The sequence below is a fragment of the Hemitrygon akajei genome, chromosome 3 (assembly GCF_048418815.1).
Source record: "Hemitrygon akajei chromosome 3, sHemAka1.3, whole genome shotgun sequence".
Lineage (NCBI taxonomy): Eukaryota > Metazoa > Chordata > Chondrichthyes > Myliobatiformes > Dasyatidae > Hemitrygon > Hemitrygon akajei.
The window spans coordinates 107,851,904-107,865,093 of record NC_133126.1 but is presented as its reverse complement, the minus strand read 5'-3'; the positions used below and the strand labels follow the sequence as shown (position 1 = coordinate 107,865,093).

At 42.4% G+C, this 13,190-nt stretch overlaps 1 protein-coding gene and 1 non-coding gene across 6 annotated transcripts in view; both read right to left on the bottom strand.

Moving 5' to 3' along the window:
• The window catches only part of ephb1 (EPH receptor B1), a 649,893-nt gene that overhangs the window by 502,023 nt on the left and 134,680 nt on the right, over positions 1-13,190 (bottom strand). The gene's annotated exons all lie outside the window — the stretch shown is intronic.
• LOC140725843 (U1 spliceosomal RNA) lies at positions 3,191-3,351 on the bottom strand. The gene has a single exon (XR_012098492.1). It is a non-coding gene; the product is annotated as a U1 spliceosomal RNA (small nuclear RNA).

Genomic DNA, 13,190 nt, shown 5'->3' with positions numbered 1-13,190 from the left:
TCATGTACACTTTAATACAAGTTTTGCTTCACAAATCTATTTAACAAAAAATTAAACAAGAATTCAGGCAATTAATCTGAGTTATTGCAGTTTTCATCTGTGTTGAGTTGCAGCCAGATGAGCAAGCTCTGTCTCTTGGTGTTGGGGTCAAAACTGGTTCTGTTTTACACTTACTGACTCTTATTCATCGAAGCCCAGATATATTACAAATGTAAGAACAATGACTAATGGAATAATTTGTAGAAACAGAAATACATCCTGCATGTGGTCGTTTTTGAAACAGCAATTTAATACGATATCATCAGACTGAGATGAATTAAGGAGCTTCTTTGTCAAAGGGTTTACCCAACCATACAGTCACACAATAACTAAATAAAGAGTATGTTTCATACACTGGTGGATCTGACAATGGTTTTTTGCTGTTGGCCGCTGAAGCTGAATCCACCAAAGTGGATGTTGGTGAGCTCGTAAATACAGAAATGTTTATTTCAGCAGTCTGACTTGTTTGGCATTGTCTCAAAGCAGGTAGGATCCAACTGAGGGAAAAAAAAATAATTCCAAGAAGTTCTGGGAACTTGAATTGTAATTTTTGAATATCATTTCATTGTACGGAATGCAGTAGCAGGCTGAGCAACCAGGTATTTCGTATGGTTGTTGTACCAAATTATTCATTCTGAGGATGGATGTTATAGTTCAAAGCCAAAATTAGTGTGGCTTCTTAGGCAAACTCCAATCATCTGTTATCTGACCATTTGGAAATCCCAAAGATTCTGCATCTGGCTCACACTTCTAAGAGAATCACTGGTCTCTGTTTTCACCTAGCCCATACTCCTCTGTGTCTCAACAGATTCCCAATGCCAAAGCTCACTTAAGACCCAGTGTCCAGATTCCAGTTCTCTGGAAAGTTTACTACAATATTATGTTAAATCTAAAAGTTGGGGCATGAAGGAATAACATCCAATAATGAGCATTGTGCTGGGTGCAGTCTATCATTGATTCTACTATGGTTCTTGGATTAACTGAATATGCCCGCAAGAAGACTCAGGGTTGTATATGGTGGCGTATATTCACTTTGATAAATTTGCTTTGAACTCTGAATGGTGGAGCTGCTGAGTGGCCTTTCGTTCTGTTCCTACTTTCTTGTATTGAAAGTCCATAAGTTCCATTCAGTCATTTAGAGTGAAAACATCTTGACTCTTTGGAGCTTTCTTCCAAGAAAGGGTCATTTTCAATGGTAATTAAGGTCTTTTAATATTCCAATAATCTAACTACTACCGATGTCAAACTTACCGGCCTATAATTTCCCAGCTTACTTTTTGAGCCTTTTTTAAACAACAGAACTACATGAGCTATCCTCCAATCCTTTGGCACCTGACCTGTGGATATCGACATTTTAAATATTTCTGCCAGGGCCCCTGCAATTTCAACACTTGTCTCCTTCAAGGTCCGAGGGAATACTCTGTCAGGTCCTGGGGATTTATCTACTCAAGACAACAAGCACCTCCTCCTCTTTAATCTGTATAAGTTCCATGACTTCGCTACTTGTTTGCCTTGTTTCCATAGACTCCATGCCAGTTTCCTTAGTAAATACAGATGCAAAAAACCCATTTAACATCTCTCCCATTTCTTTTGGTTCCATACATAGCCGACCACTCTAATCTTCAAGAAGACTAATTTTATCCCTTACTATCCTTTTGCTCTTAGCATACCTGTGAAGCTCTTAGGATTATCCTTCACCCTGACTGCCAAAGCAACCTCATGTCTTCTTTTAGCCCTCCTGATTTCTTTCTTAAGTATTTTCTTACTCTTTTTATACTCCTCAAGTATCTTATTTCCTCCCTGTTGCCTATACTTGTTATACATCTCCCTCTTCTTTATCAGAGTTCCAATATCCCTCAAGAACCAAGGTCCTGACAAAGGGTCTCGGCCCGAAAAGTCGACAGTGCTTCTCCCTATAGATGCTGCCTGGCCTGCTGTGTTCCACCAGCATTTTGTGTGTGTTGTTTGAATTTCTAGCATCTGCAGATTTCCTCGTGTTTGTTCCTTATTCTTATTCATTTTATAGACAATAGACAATAGGTGCAGAAGTAGACCATTCGGCCCTTCGAGCCTGCACCGCCATTTTGAGATCATGGCTGATCAATTCCTATCAATACCCGGTTCCTGCCTTGTCCCCATATCCCTTGATTCCCCTATCCATAAGATACCTACCTAGCTCCTTCTTGAAAGCATCCAGAGAATTGGCCTCCACTACCTTCCGAGGCAGTGCATTCCAGACCCCCACAACTCTCTGGGAGAAGTTGTTCTTCCTTAACTCTGTCCTAAATGACCTACCCCTTATTCTCAAACCATGCCCTCTGGTACTGGACTCTCCTAACATCTGGAACATATTTCCTGCCTCTATCTTGTCCAATCCCTTAATAATCTTATATGTTTCAATCAGATCCCCTCTCAATCTCCTTAATTCCAGCATGTACAAGCCCAGTCTCTCTAACCTCTCTGCGTAAGACAGTCCAGACATCCCAGGAATTAACCTCATGAATCTACGCTGCACTTCCTCTACAGCCAGGATGTCCTTCCTTAACCCTGGAGACCAAAACTGTACACAATACTCCAGGTGTGGTCTCACCAGGGCACCAGAGGATTTCCTTGCTCTTGTACTCAATTCCCTTTGTAATAAAGGCCAACATTCCATTAGCCTTCTTCACTGCCTGCTGCACTTGCTCATTCACCTTCAGTGACTGATGAACAAGGACTCCGAGATCTCTTTGTATTACTCCCTTACCCAACTCTATACCGTTCAGATAATAATCTGCCTTCCTGTTCTTACTCCCAAAGTGGATAACCTCACACTTATTCACATTAAATGCCATCTGCCAGGTATCTGCCCACTCACCCAGCCTATCCAAGTCACCATGAATTCTCCTAACATCCTCATCACATGTCACACTGCCACCCAGCTTAGTATCATCAGCAATTTTGCTGATGTTATTTTCTATGCCTTCATCCAAATCGTTCACATAAATGGTAAACAGCTGTGGTCCCAATACCCTGACAGGAGCATATTATCTAAATGGAGAGAGGGTACCAATAAGTGAAGTCAGGAACATACAAACTCAGCATTCTCAAAATTTCTCCTTTGAAGGCCTCCCACTTACCAAACAAACCTTTGAAACCCTATTTTTTGGTAAAGTGTACCAAATTTGTGTGCAGTACCACCACAAGTTATGCAGTCAAGAATCCTGCATTTGGGGATATTGCAGGCATCAGTACACCCAAAGTGCAGTGGGAGAGCCTCGTCCTGGAACCTCGACCCTCCTGATCACCAAAGGTTTCCTGCCAGATAAGTTCATCAACATCCATAACAACTTTGTTATTCTTAACTACTACCCTTACACAATGGAAAATTACCCAGGATTATTTAACAGGTAGTGGTACTTAGCTTGTTTCTTCACCAACTCCTGTCAACTTTCTGTGATTCATTCACTAAGACATCTGAATCTTCTTGAACTTCACTTATTGGTACCCTCTCTCCATTTAGATAATAATCCACCTTTTGATTCCCCTTATTTAAGTGCCTGAGTGCACACTTTCCAGCATTAAACTTATTAGCCAGTTTTTCACCTAATCACCCAATCTACTTGCTTGCAATCTGATTGCAGAGTTCTCACTACTGCTTGTACATTCTCCCCGTAACTGCATGGGTTTCCTCAAGATGCTCCGGTTTCCTCCCACTGTGCAAAGATGTACCAGTTGGTAGGTTATTTGGTCATTGTAAATTGCCCCGTGATTAGGATAGAATTAAACCGGAGGATTTCTGGGCAGTGTAGTTCGAAGGACCGGAAGGGCCTATTCTGAACTTGTATCTCAAGTGCGCATTTTTGCATCATCATCAAAAATGGAAACTCTTCCCTCCTCCAGGTCACCAGTGTAATATTCCAGTTGGTATGGTTATCATTGTCGTGCTCCATTCTGGAAGGAGAGACTTCTGTTCCGCATTATCCTACAAACTCCATTTGTTTATGGATCATGAGGAACCAGTGCTGAATACAGGCACTATGTTAGAGGAACATCAAAGAAACTGTAACCAGAACATAATTTGTTTGTATCTCAATACTGAACAAGGAGAGCAATCAATTGGAAACATGAGAAAATCTTCAGATGCTGGAAATCAGAGCAACACACACAAAAAGCTGAAGGAACTCTGCAGGCCCAGCAGCATCAGTCGACGTTTCGGGCCAAGACCTTTCAGCAGGACTGGGGAAAAAAAGCTGAGTAGTAGATTTAAAAAATGGAGGGGGAAGGGAGAGAGAATTGGAGATGAAAGTACTTGACTGGAAAATGGCCAGTTTTAATGAGGTGATTAGATACTATCCTGGAAAGCTGTCAAAGATTATTTAACAAGTAGTGTTTAACTAGTGTGCAGAGGAGAGTTATGCAAACATGATGCAATAATGCTGCAGGGGAAAATAAACTAGCTTACTTGTACAGCAATTTGTTCAAACAAACCAGGAGGAAGAGAGAGGGAGTGGAAGAGAGCTAACAATACAAAGCAAAATCAAACATGTTTGCTTATAATTTATTGCAAAGAAGGCCATTCAGCCCATTAGATCGATACAGACTGCCAGAGGATTCCCATCAGTGCCATTAACTCCTCCATGTAGCTCTATAATTTATACTCTAGCACACATGCCCATCAAGAGGGGCAATAATTACAACAGCAATTAACTTCTCTGCATGTCTTTGAGATGTGGGAGAAAACAGGAACACTTGGGAAAAAGTAACCAGGTTTAGACCTATCATGGTGGGAATAGGTTTATATAACTAACACAGCTGTAAGATAATCCACAGGTCTGACCAAAACATTAAACGGTTCCAGGGTGGGTCCTTTGAGTTACAGGTACAGTGTTTACCAAGGCAGCACATACAACTAATGAGGAGAAATTTTAAAAATCTAAAACTAAAAAATTGAAAGGCTATGCAAAAAGATGCAGTATTTCGAGGATTCTGAGATCCCATGTAATGAAGAATAGGTGCTCATGGAGACTAAGCCCTCTAGTGAAGATATCAAATGTGAGCTCAGGTTGAGGAGTAACCATAGGCAAAACAGAGAGTATTGGATGCAAAAGACTTATAGCCTGAATCGCAAGGTGTTACAGGAACGAGGAAAAGCAGCAGCAGAATCACAGAGGACAAGTAAGTCTCACCAGAACACAGCTGGGATAACATCCTGATTCCACAAATTGGGAGGAAGGAATAAAATGGGACAATAACATTTCCCACTTCAATATCATAAAACCTCGCACAGCAAATGATGTAGTCTAATACTAATACAGCGAGGAGTTTCTTTGTTATAAAGTCCCACGAACAGTAGCAAGACCAACATCAGATGATCTGTGCACTGGATGTTGGGTGAGCAGCCAGAAGGTCCAGCATTCCTTCACAGAATGTGTTAGGATAATTCCAATTCACTCAAGAGGGGAGATGGGGATGTGATTAAATAGTTCATTGGAACAGCATCTCCTCAGCACTATCCTAATCTATGAGCCACAGAAATCAAAATAAAACCACATTTAATGAAAATCTAAAATAAAAACAGAATACTAAAAATACACAGCCGGTCAGGCAGCACCTGTGGGAAAAGAAACAAGATTAATACTTTGAGTTAAAAACCCTTCATCAGAACTTAATGCTAACTCTGTTTCTCCTCTCACAGATATGGCCGGATCTGATGAGGGTTTCCAAGATATTCTGTTATAATAATACATGAACAACATGATGATCTATACCCAGAGTGAGCTTCAAACCACAACTGGCCTAAAATGAAGAGATCTGCTCAAACTCTGTCAGATTGCATGGGGATCATGAGTGAACACCCTTCTCAGGTCCAGCCACAAATTTTCAATTGGATTAAGTTCTAAACTCTGACTTGGTTACTCCAGGACATTAATTTTGTTGTTTTTAAGCTGTTCCTGTGTAGCTTTGGCTTTATGCTTGGGATTGTCTTGCTGGAAAACAAGTGAGTACAGACCAAGAACTATCAAATGTTCCTCGTATGATAACTTTTCATTTTTGAAATCATTCTTGTGAACCTCCTCTGGACCCTCCCCAATGCCAGCACATCTTTTCTTTACAAACCCCATTTCCAGAAAAGTTGGAATATTTTCCAAAATGCAATACAAACAAAAATTCACATGAACCTTTATTTCACTGACAAAAGTACAAAGAAAAGATTTTCAATAGTTTTACTGACCAACTTAATTGTATTTTGTAAATATACACAAATTTAGAATTTGATGGCTGCAACACACTCAACAAAAGTTGGGACAGAGGCATGTTTACCATTGTGTTACATCACCTTTCCTTTTACTAACACTGTTTAAGTGTTTTGGAACTGAGGATACTAATTGTAGTAGATTTGCAATTGGAAATTTTGTCCATTCTTGCTTGATATAAGACTTCAGCTGCTCAACAGTCCGTGGTCTCCGTTGTCTGATTCTCCTCTTCATGATGCGCCATACATTTTCAATAGGAGATAGATATGGACTGGCAGCAGGCCAGTCAAGCACACACACTCTGTGTCTACAAAGCCACGCTGTTGTAGCCCGTGCAGAATGTGGTCTGGCATTGTCCTGCTGAAATAAGCATGGACGTCCCGGGAAGAGATGTCACCTTGATGGCAACATACGTCTCTCTAAAATCCTAATATACGCCTCAGAGTCAATGGTACCTTCACATACATGCAACTCACCCATGCCGTGGGCACTGATGCACCCCCATACCATCACAGATGCTGGCTTTTGCACCTTTCGCTGATAACAATCAGGATGGTCATTTTCATCTTTGGCACGGAGAACTCGATGCCCGTTTTTTCCGAAAACTAGCTGAAATGTGGACTCATCTGACCACAGCACACGGTTCCACAGTCTTTCGGTCCATCTGAGATGAGCTGGGGCCCAGAGAACTCGCCGGCATTTCCGCATAGAGTTGATGTATGGCTTCCTCCTTGCGTAATACAGTTTCAAGTTGCATTTCTGGATGCGGCGACGGACTGTGTTAAGTGACAATGGTTTTCTGAAGTACTCCCGAGCCCAGGTGGCTATAATTGTCACAGTAGCTTGACGGTTTCTTAGGCAGTGGCGCCTGAGGGCTCAAAGATCATGCACATTCAACAGTGGTTTCTGACCTTGTCCTTTATGCACGAGATGTCTCTGAATTCTCTGAATCTTTTCACAATATATGTACTGTAGATGTTGAAAGACCTAAATTCTCTGCAATCTTGCGTTGGGAAATGTTCCTTTTGAACTGACTAACAATTCTCTCACGAATTTTGGTACAAAGGGGTGAGCCACGACTCATCCTTGCTTGCAAAGACTGAGCCTTTGATGGACGCTACTTTTATACCCAGTCATGATACCTCACCTGCTACCAATTAGTCTGCTTAATGTGGAGTCTTCCAAACCGGTGTTACTTGAATATTCTGTGCACTTTTCAATCTTAATTTAACTCTGTCCCAACTTTTGTTGAGTGTGTTGCAGCCATCAAATTCTAAATTTGTGTATATTTACAAAATACAATTAAGTTGGTCAGTAAATCTATTGAAAATCTTTTCTTTGTACTTTTGTCAGGTAAATAAGGGTTCACGTGAATTAACATATCACAGATTTTTGTTTTTATTGCATTTTGGAAAATATCCCAACTTTTCTGGAAATGGGGTTTGTAGATAAGGAACTCAAAACTGTTCACAATACTCAAGGTGAGGCCTCACCAGTGCCTTATAAAGCCTCAGCAACACTTCCCTGCTCTTGTATCCTAGACCTCTTGAAATGAATGATAACATGGCATTTGCCACCTTCACCACTGATTCTACCTGCAAGTTAACCTTTAGGGTGTTCTGCACTTGGACTTCCAAGGTCCTTTGCATCTCAGATTTTTAGATTTTGTCCCCGTTTAGAAAATAGTCCACACATTTATTTCTACTACCAAAGTGCATGACCATGTATTTTCCAACATTGTATTTCATTTGCCACTCTCCTGCCCATTCTCCTAATCTGTCTAAGTTCTTCTGCAACCTACCTGTTTTCTCAAAACTACCTGCCTCTCTACCAATCTTTGTATCATCTGCAAAATTGGCAACAAAGTGATCTGTTCCATCATCTAAATCACTGACATATACCATAAAAAGTAGTGGTCCCAACACTGAGCCCAGTGGAACACTAGTCACTGGCAGCCAACCAGACAAGGATTTTTTTATTCCCACTTGCTGCCTCCTACCAATACTCTAACAATACTCTAACCATGGTAGTAACTTTCCTGTAATACCATGGGCTCTTAACTAGGTAAGCAATGTCATGTGTGGCACCTAGTCAAAGGTCTTCTGAAAGACCAAATATACAACATCTATTGCATCCCCTTTATCTATCCTACTTGTGATCTCTTCAAAGAATTGCAACAGGTTCATCAGGAAAGATTTTCCCTTAAGGAAACCATGCTGACTTTATACTATCATCTCCTGTATCTCCAAGTGCTCCATAGCCACATCCTTAACAATTAACTCCAACATCTTCTCAAACACTGAGGTCAGGCTAACTGGTCTATAATTTCCTTTCTGTGCCTTCCTCCTTTCTTAAACATAGAAACATAGAAAACCTAAAGCACAATACAGTCCCTTCGGCCCACAAAGCTGTGCCAAATATGTCCTTACTTTAGAACTACCTAGGCTTACCCATAACCCTCTATTTTTCTAAGCTCCATGTATCCATCCAGGCGTCTCTTAAAAGACCCCAGTGTTTCGCCTCCACCACTGCAGCCAGCAGCCCATTCCATGCACTCACCACTCTCTGTGTTAAAAACTTACCCGACATCACCTCTGTACCTACTTACAAGCATCTTAAAACTATGCCCTCTCGTGCTAGCCATTTCAGCCCTGGGAAAAAGCCTCTGACTATCCACACGATCAATGCCTCTCATCATCTTGTACACCTCTATCAGGTCACCTCTCATTCTCCATCGCTCCGAGGATGAAAGGCCAAGTTCACTCAACCTATTCTCATAAGGCATGCTCCTCAATCCAGGCAACATCCTTGTAAATCTCCTCTGCACCCTTTCTATGGATTCTACGTCCTTCCTGTAGTGAGGTGATCAGAACTGAGCACAGTACTCCAACTGGGGTCTGACCAAGGTCCTATATAGCTGCAACATTACCTCTTGGCTCTTAAACTCAATCCCACGATTGATGAAGGCCTATGCACCATATGACTTCTTAACTACAGAGTCAACCTGCGGAGCTGCTTTGAGCGTCCTATGGACTCAGACCCCAAGATCCCTCTGATCATCCACACTGCCAAGAGTCTTGCCATTAATGTTATATTCTGCCATCATATTTGACCTACCAAAATGAACCACCTCACACTCATCTGGGTTGAACTCTATCTGCCACTTCTCAGCCCAGTTTTGCATCCTATCAATGGCCTGCTGTAACCTCTGACAGCCCTTTACACTATCCACAACACCTCCAACCTTTGTGTTATCAGCAAAGTTACTAACCCATCCCTCCACTTCCTCATCCAGGTCATTTATAAAAATCACAAAGAGAAAGTCTCCCAGAACAGATCCCTGAGACACCCCACTGGTCACCAGTCTCCATGCAGAATATGACCCGTCTACAACCACTCTTTGCCTTCTGTAAGCCAGTTCTGGATCCACAAAGCAATGTCCCCTTGGATCCCATGCCTCCTTACTTTCTCAATAAACCTTGTACGGGGTACCTTATCAAATGCCTTGCTGAAATCCATATACACTACATCTACTGCTCTTCCTTTATCAATGTGTTTAGTCACATCCTCAAAAAATTCTATCAGGCTCATAAGGCATGACCTGCACTTGACAAAGCCATGCTGACTACTCCTAATCGTATTATACCTCTCCAAATGTTCATAAGTCCTGCCTCTCAGTATCTTCTCCATCAACTTACCAACCGCTGAGTTAAGACTCACTGGTCTATAATTTCCTGGGCTATCTCTACTCCCTTTCTTGAATAAAGGAACAACAACCTCAACCCTCCAATTCTCCAGAACCTCTCCCGTCCCCATTGATGATGCAAAGATCATCGCCAGAGGCTCAGCAATCTCCTCCCTACCTCCCACAGTAGCCTGGGGTACATCTCAACCTGTCCTGGCGACTTATCCAACTTGATGCTTTCCAAAAGCTTCAGCACATTCTCTTCCATAATATCTACATGCTCAAGCTTTTCAGTCTGCTGCAAGTCATCTCTACAATTGCCAAGTTCCTTTCCCATAGTGAATACTGAAGCAAAGTATTCACTAAGTACCTCTGCCATCTCATCCGGTTCCATACACACTTTTCCAATGTCACACTTGATTGGTCCTATTCTCTCATGTCTTATCCTCTTGCTCTTCACAAACCTGTAGAATGCCTTGAGGTTTTCCTTATTGCTGCCCGCCAAGGCCTTCTCATGGCCCCTTCTGGCTCTCCTAATTTCCTTCTTAAGCTAACACAAAGTATACTGCAGATGTTGTGGTCCAATCAACACGTACAAAAGCTAGATGAACTCAACAGGTCGGGCAGCATCCATTGAAATGAGCAGTCAATGGATGCTGTCCGACGTGCTGAGTTCATCCAGCTTTTGTACGTGTTCATTCTTAAGCTCCTTCCTGCTAGCCTTATAATCTTCTAGATCTCTATCATTGCCTAATTTTTTGATCCTTTTATAAGCTCTTCTTTTCTTCTTGACTAGATTTACAACCTTTGTGCACCACCGTTCCTGTATCCTACTATCCTTTCCCTGTCTCATTGGAACGTTTCTACGCAGAACCGCATGCAAATATCCCCTGAACATTTGCCACATTTCTTCCGTATGTTTCCCTGCGAACATCTCTTTCCAATTTATGCTTCCAAGTTCCTGCCTGATAGCCTCATATTTCCCCTTACTCGAATTAAACATTTCGCTAACTTGTCTGTTCCTATCCTTCTCCAATACTTATGGTAAAGGAGAAAGAATTGTGATCACTATATCCAAAATGCTCTCCCACTGAGAGACCTGACAGCTGACCAGGTTCATTTCCCAATACCAAATCAAATACAGTCTCTCCTCTTGTAGACTTATCTACATATTGTGTCAAGAAAGCTTCCTAAACACACCTAACAAACTCCACTCCTTTTAAACACCTCACTCTAAGGAATTGCCAATCAATATTTGGGAAATTAAAATCTCCCACCACAACAACCCTGTATATTATTACTCCTTTCCAGAATCTGTCTCCCTATCTGCTCCTCGATGTCCATGTTACTATTGGGTAGTCTATAAAAACACCCAGTAGAGCTATTCACCGCTTCCTATTCCTAACTTCCACCCGCAGAGACTCTGTAGACAACCCCTCCTTGACTTACTCCTTTTCTCCAGTCGTGACACTATCTCTGATCAACAGTGCCACACCTGCAACTCTAGTCTCCCTCCCTGTCCTTTCTGAAACATCTAAAGCCTGGCACTTGAAGTAGTCGTTCCTGCCACTGCACCATCCAAGTGTCTGTAATGGCCACAACATCATCGCTCCAAATGCCAATCCACACTCTAATCTCATCCACTTTATTCATAATACTCCTTGCATTAAAATAGATACATCTCAAACCATCGGTCTGAGTGCGTCTTTTTTCTATCACCTGCCTATCCGCCCTTTCGCACAGTCTCCAAGCTTTCTCTATGTGTGAGCCAACCTCCCTTTCCTTCATCACTTCAGTTCAGTTCCCACCCCCCAGCAATTCTCGGTTAAACTCTCCCCAATAGCCTTAGCAAACCTGCTCACCAGGATATTGGTCCCCCTGGGATTCAAGTGCAACCCATCCTTTTTGTACAGGTTACACCTACCCCAGAAGAGGTCCAAATGATCCAGAAATCTGAATCCCTGCCCCCTGCTCCAATCCCTCAGCCACTCATTTAACCTTCACCTCATTCTATTCCTATACCCACTGTCACATGGCACAGGTAGTAATCCCGGGATGATTACCTTTGTGGTCCTGCTTCTCAACTTCCTTCCTAACTCCCTGTAGTCTGTTTTCAGGACCTCCTCCCTTTTCCTACCTATGTCGTTGGTACCAATATGTACCACAACCTCTGGCTATTCTCCTTCCCACTTCAAGATATCGTGGACGCGATCAGAAATATCCCGGACCCTGGCACCTGGGAGGCAAACTACCATCTGTATTTCTTTCCTGCGTCCACAGAATCGCCTGTCTGACCCCCTAATTATAGAGTCCCCTATCACTGCTGCCATCCTCTTCCTTTCCCTACCCTTCTGAGTCACAGGACCAGACTCTGTGCCGGGGTATGACCACTGTTGCCTCCCCCAGGTGGACAGTCTCCCCCAACAGTTCTCAAACAGGAGTACTTATTGTTAAGGGGGACAGCCACAGGGGTACTCTCTAGCACCTGCTTCTTACCCTTCCCTCTGTTACCTCCTTATCTGTCTCCCCAGGCCTCGGAGTGACTACTTGCCTATAGCTCCTCTCTATCACCTCCTCACTCTCCCTGACCAGTACAGTGAAGTGACATTTGAAATTTTCCAGTCCTCTGGCACCATGCCACAGTCCAATGATTATTTTAAAGATCACTACTAATGCCTCCACAATCTCTTCCGCTACCTCTTTCAGAACCCTATGGTGCAGTTCATCTGGACCGGGTGACTTATGTACCTTTAGGTCTTTCAGATTTTTGAGCACCTTCTCCCTTGTAATGGTAACTGCACTCACTTCCCTTCCTTCACACCCTTCAACATCTGGCACACTATTAGTGTCTTCCACAGCAAAGACTGATGCAAAACACTCATTTAGTTCATCTGCCATCTCCTTGCCCCCCCCGCTATTATTTCTCCAGCCTCATTTTCTAGCGATCCTACATCCACTTGAAAAACCTTTTACTATCCACTTTGATATTATTTGCAAACTTGCTTTCATATTTCATCTTTTCCATCCTAATGATTATTTTAGTTGCTCTCTGTGGGATTTTAAAAGCTTCCCAATTCTTTACATGGCTTGCAGCTTGGGCAACTGCCAGTCTCCCATACAACCCTGCCCAGGCCTGCGCCCTGGAAACCTTCCAAAGAGCAAATCCATGGTCTCACGAGACTAACGGATACCTGAAAAAAAATTCTTTACCATTCTGCTAATTTTTGTCT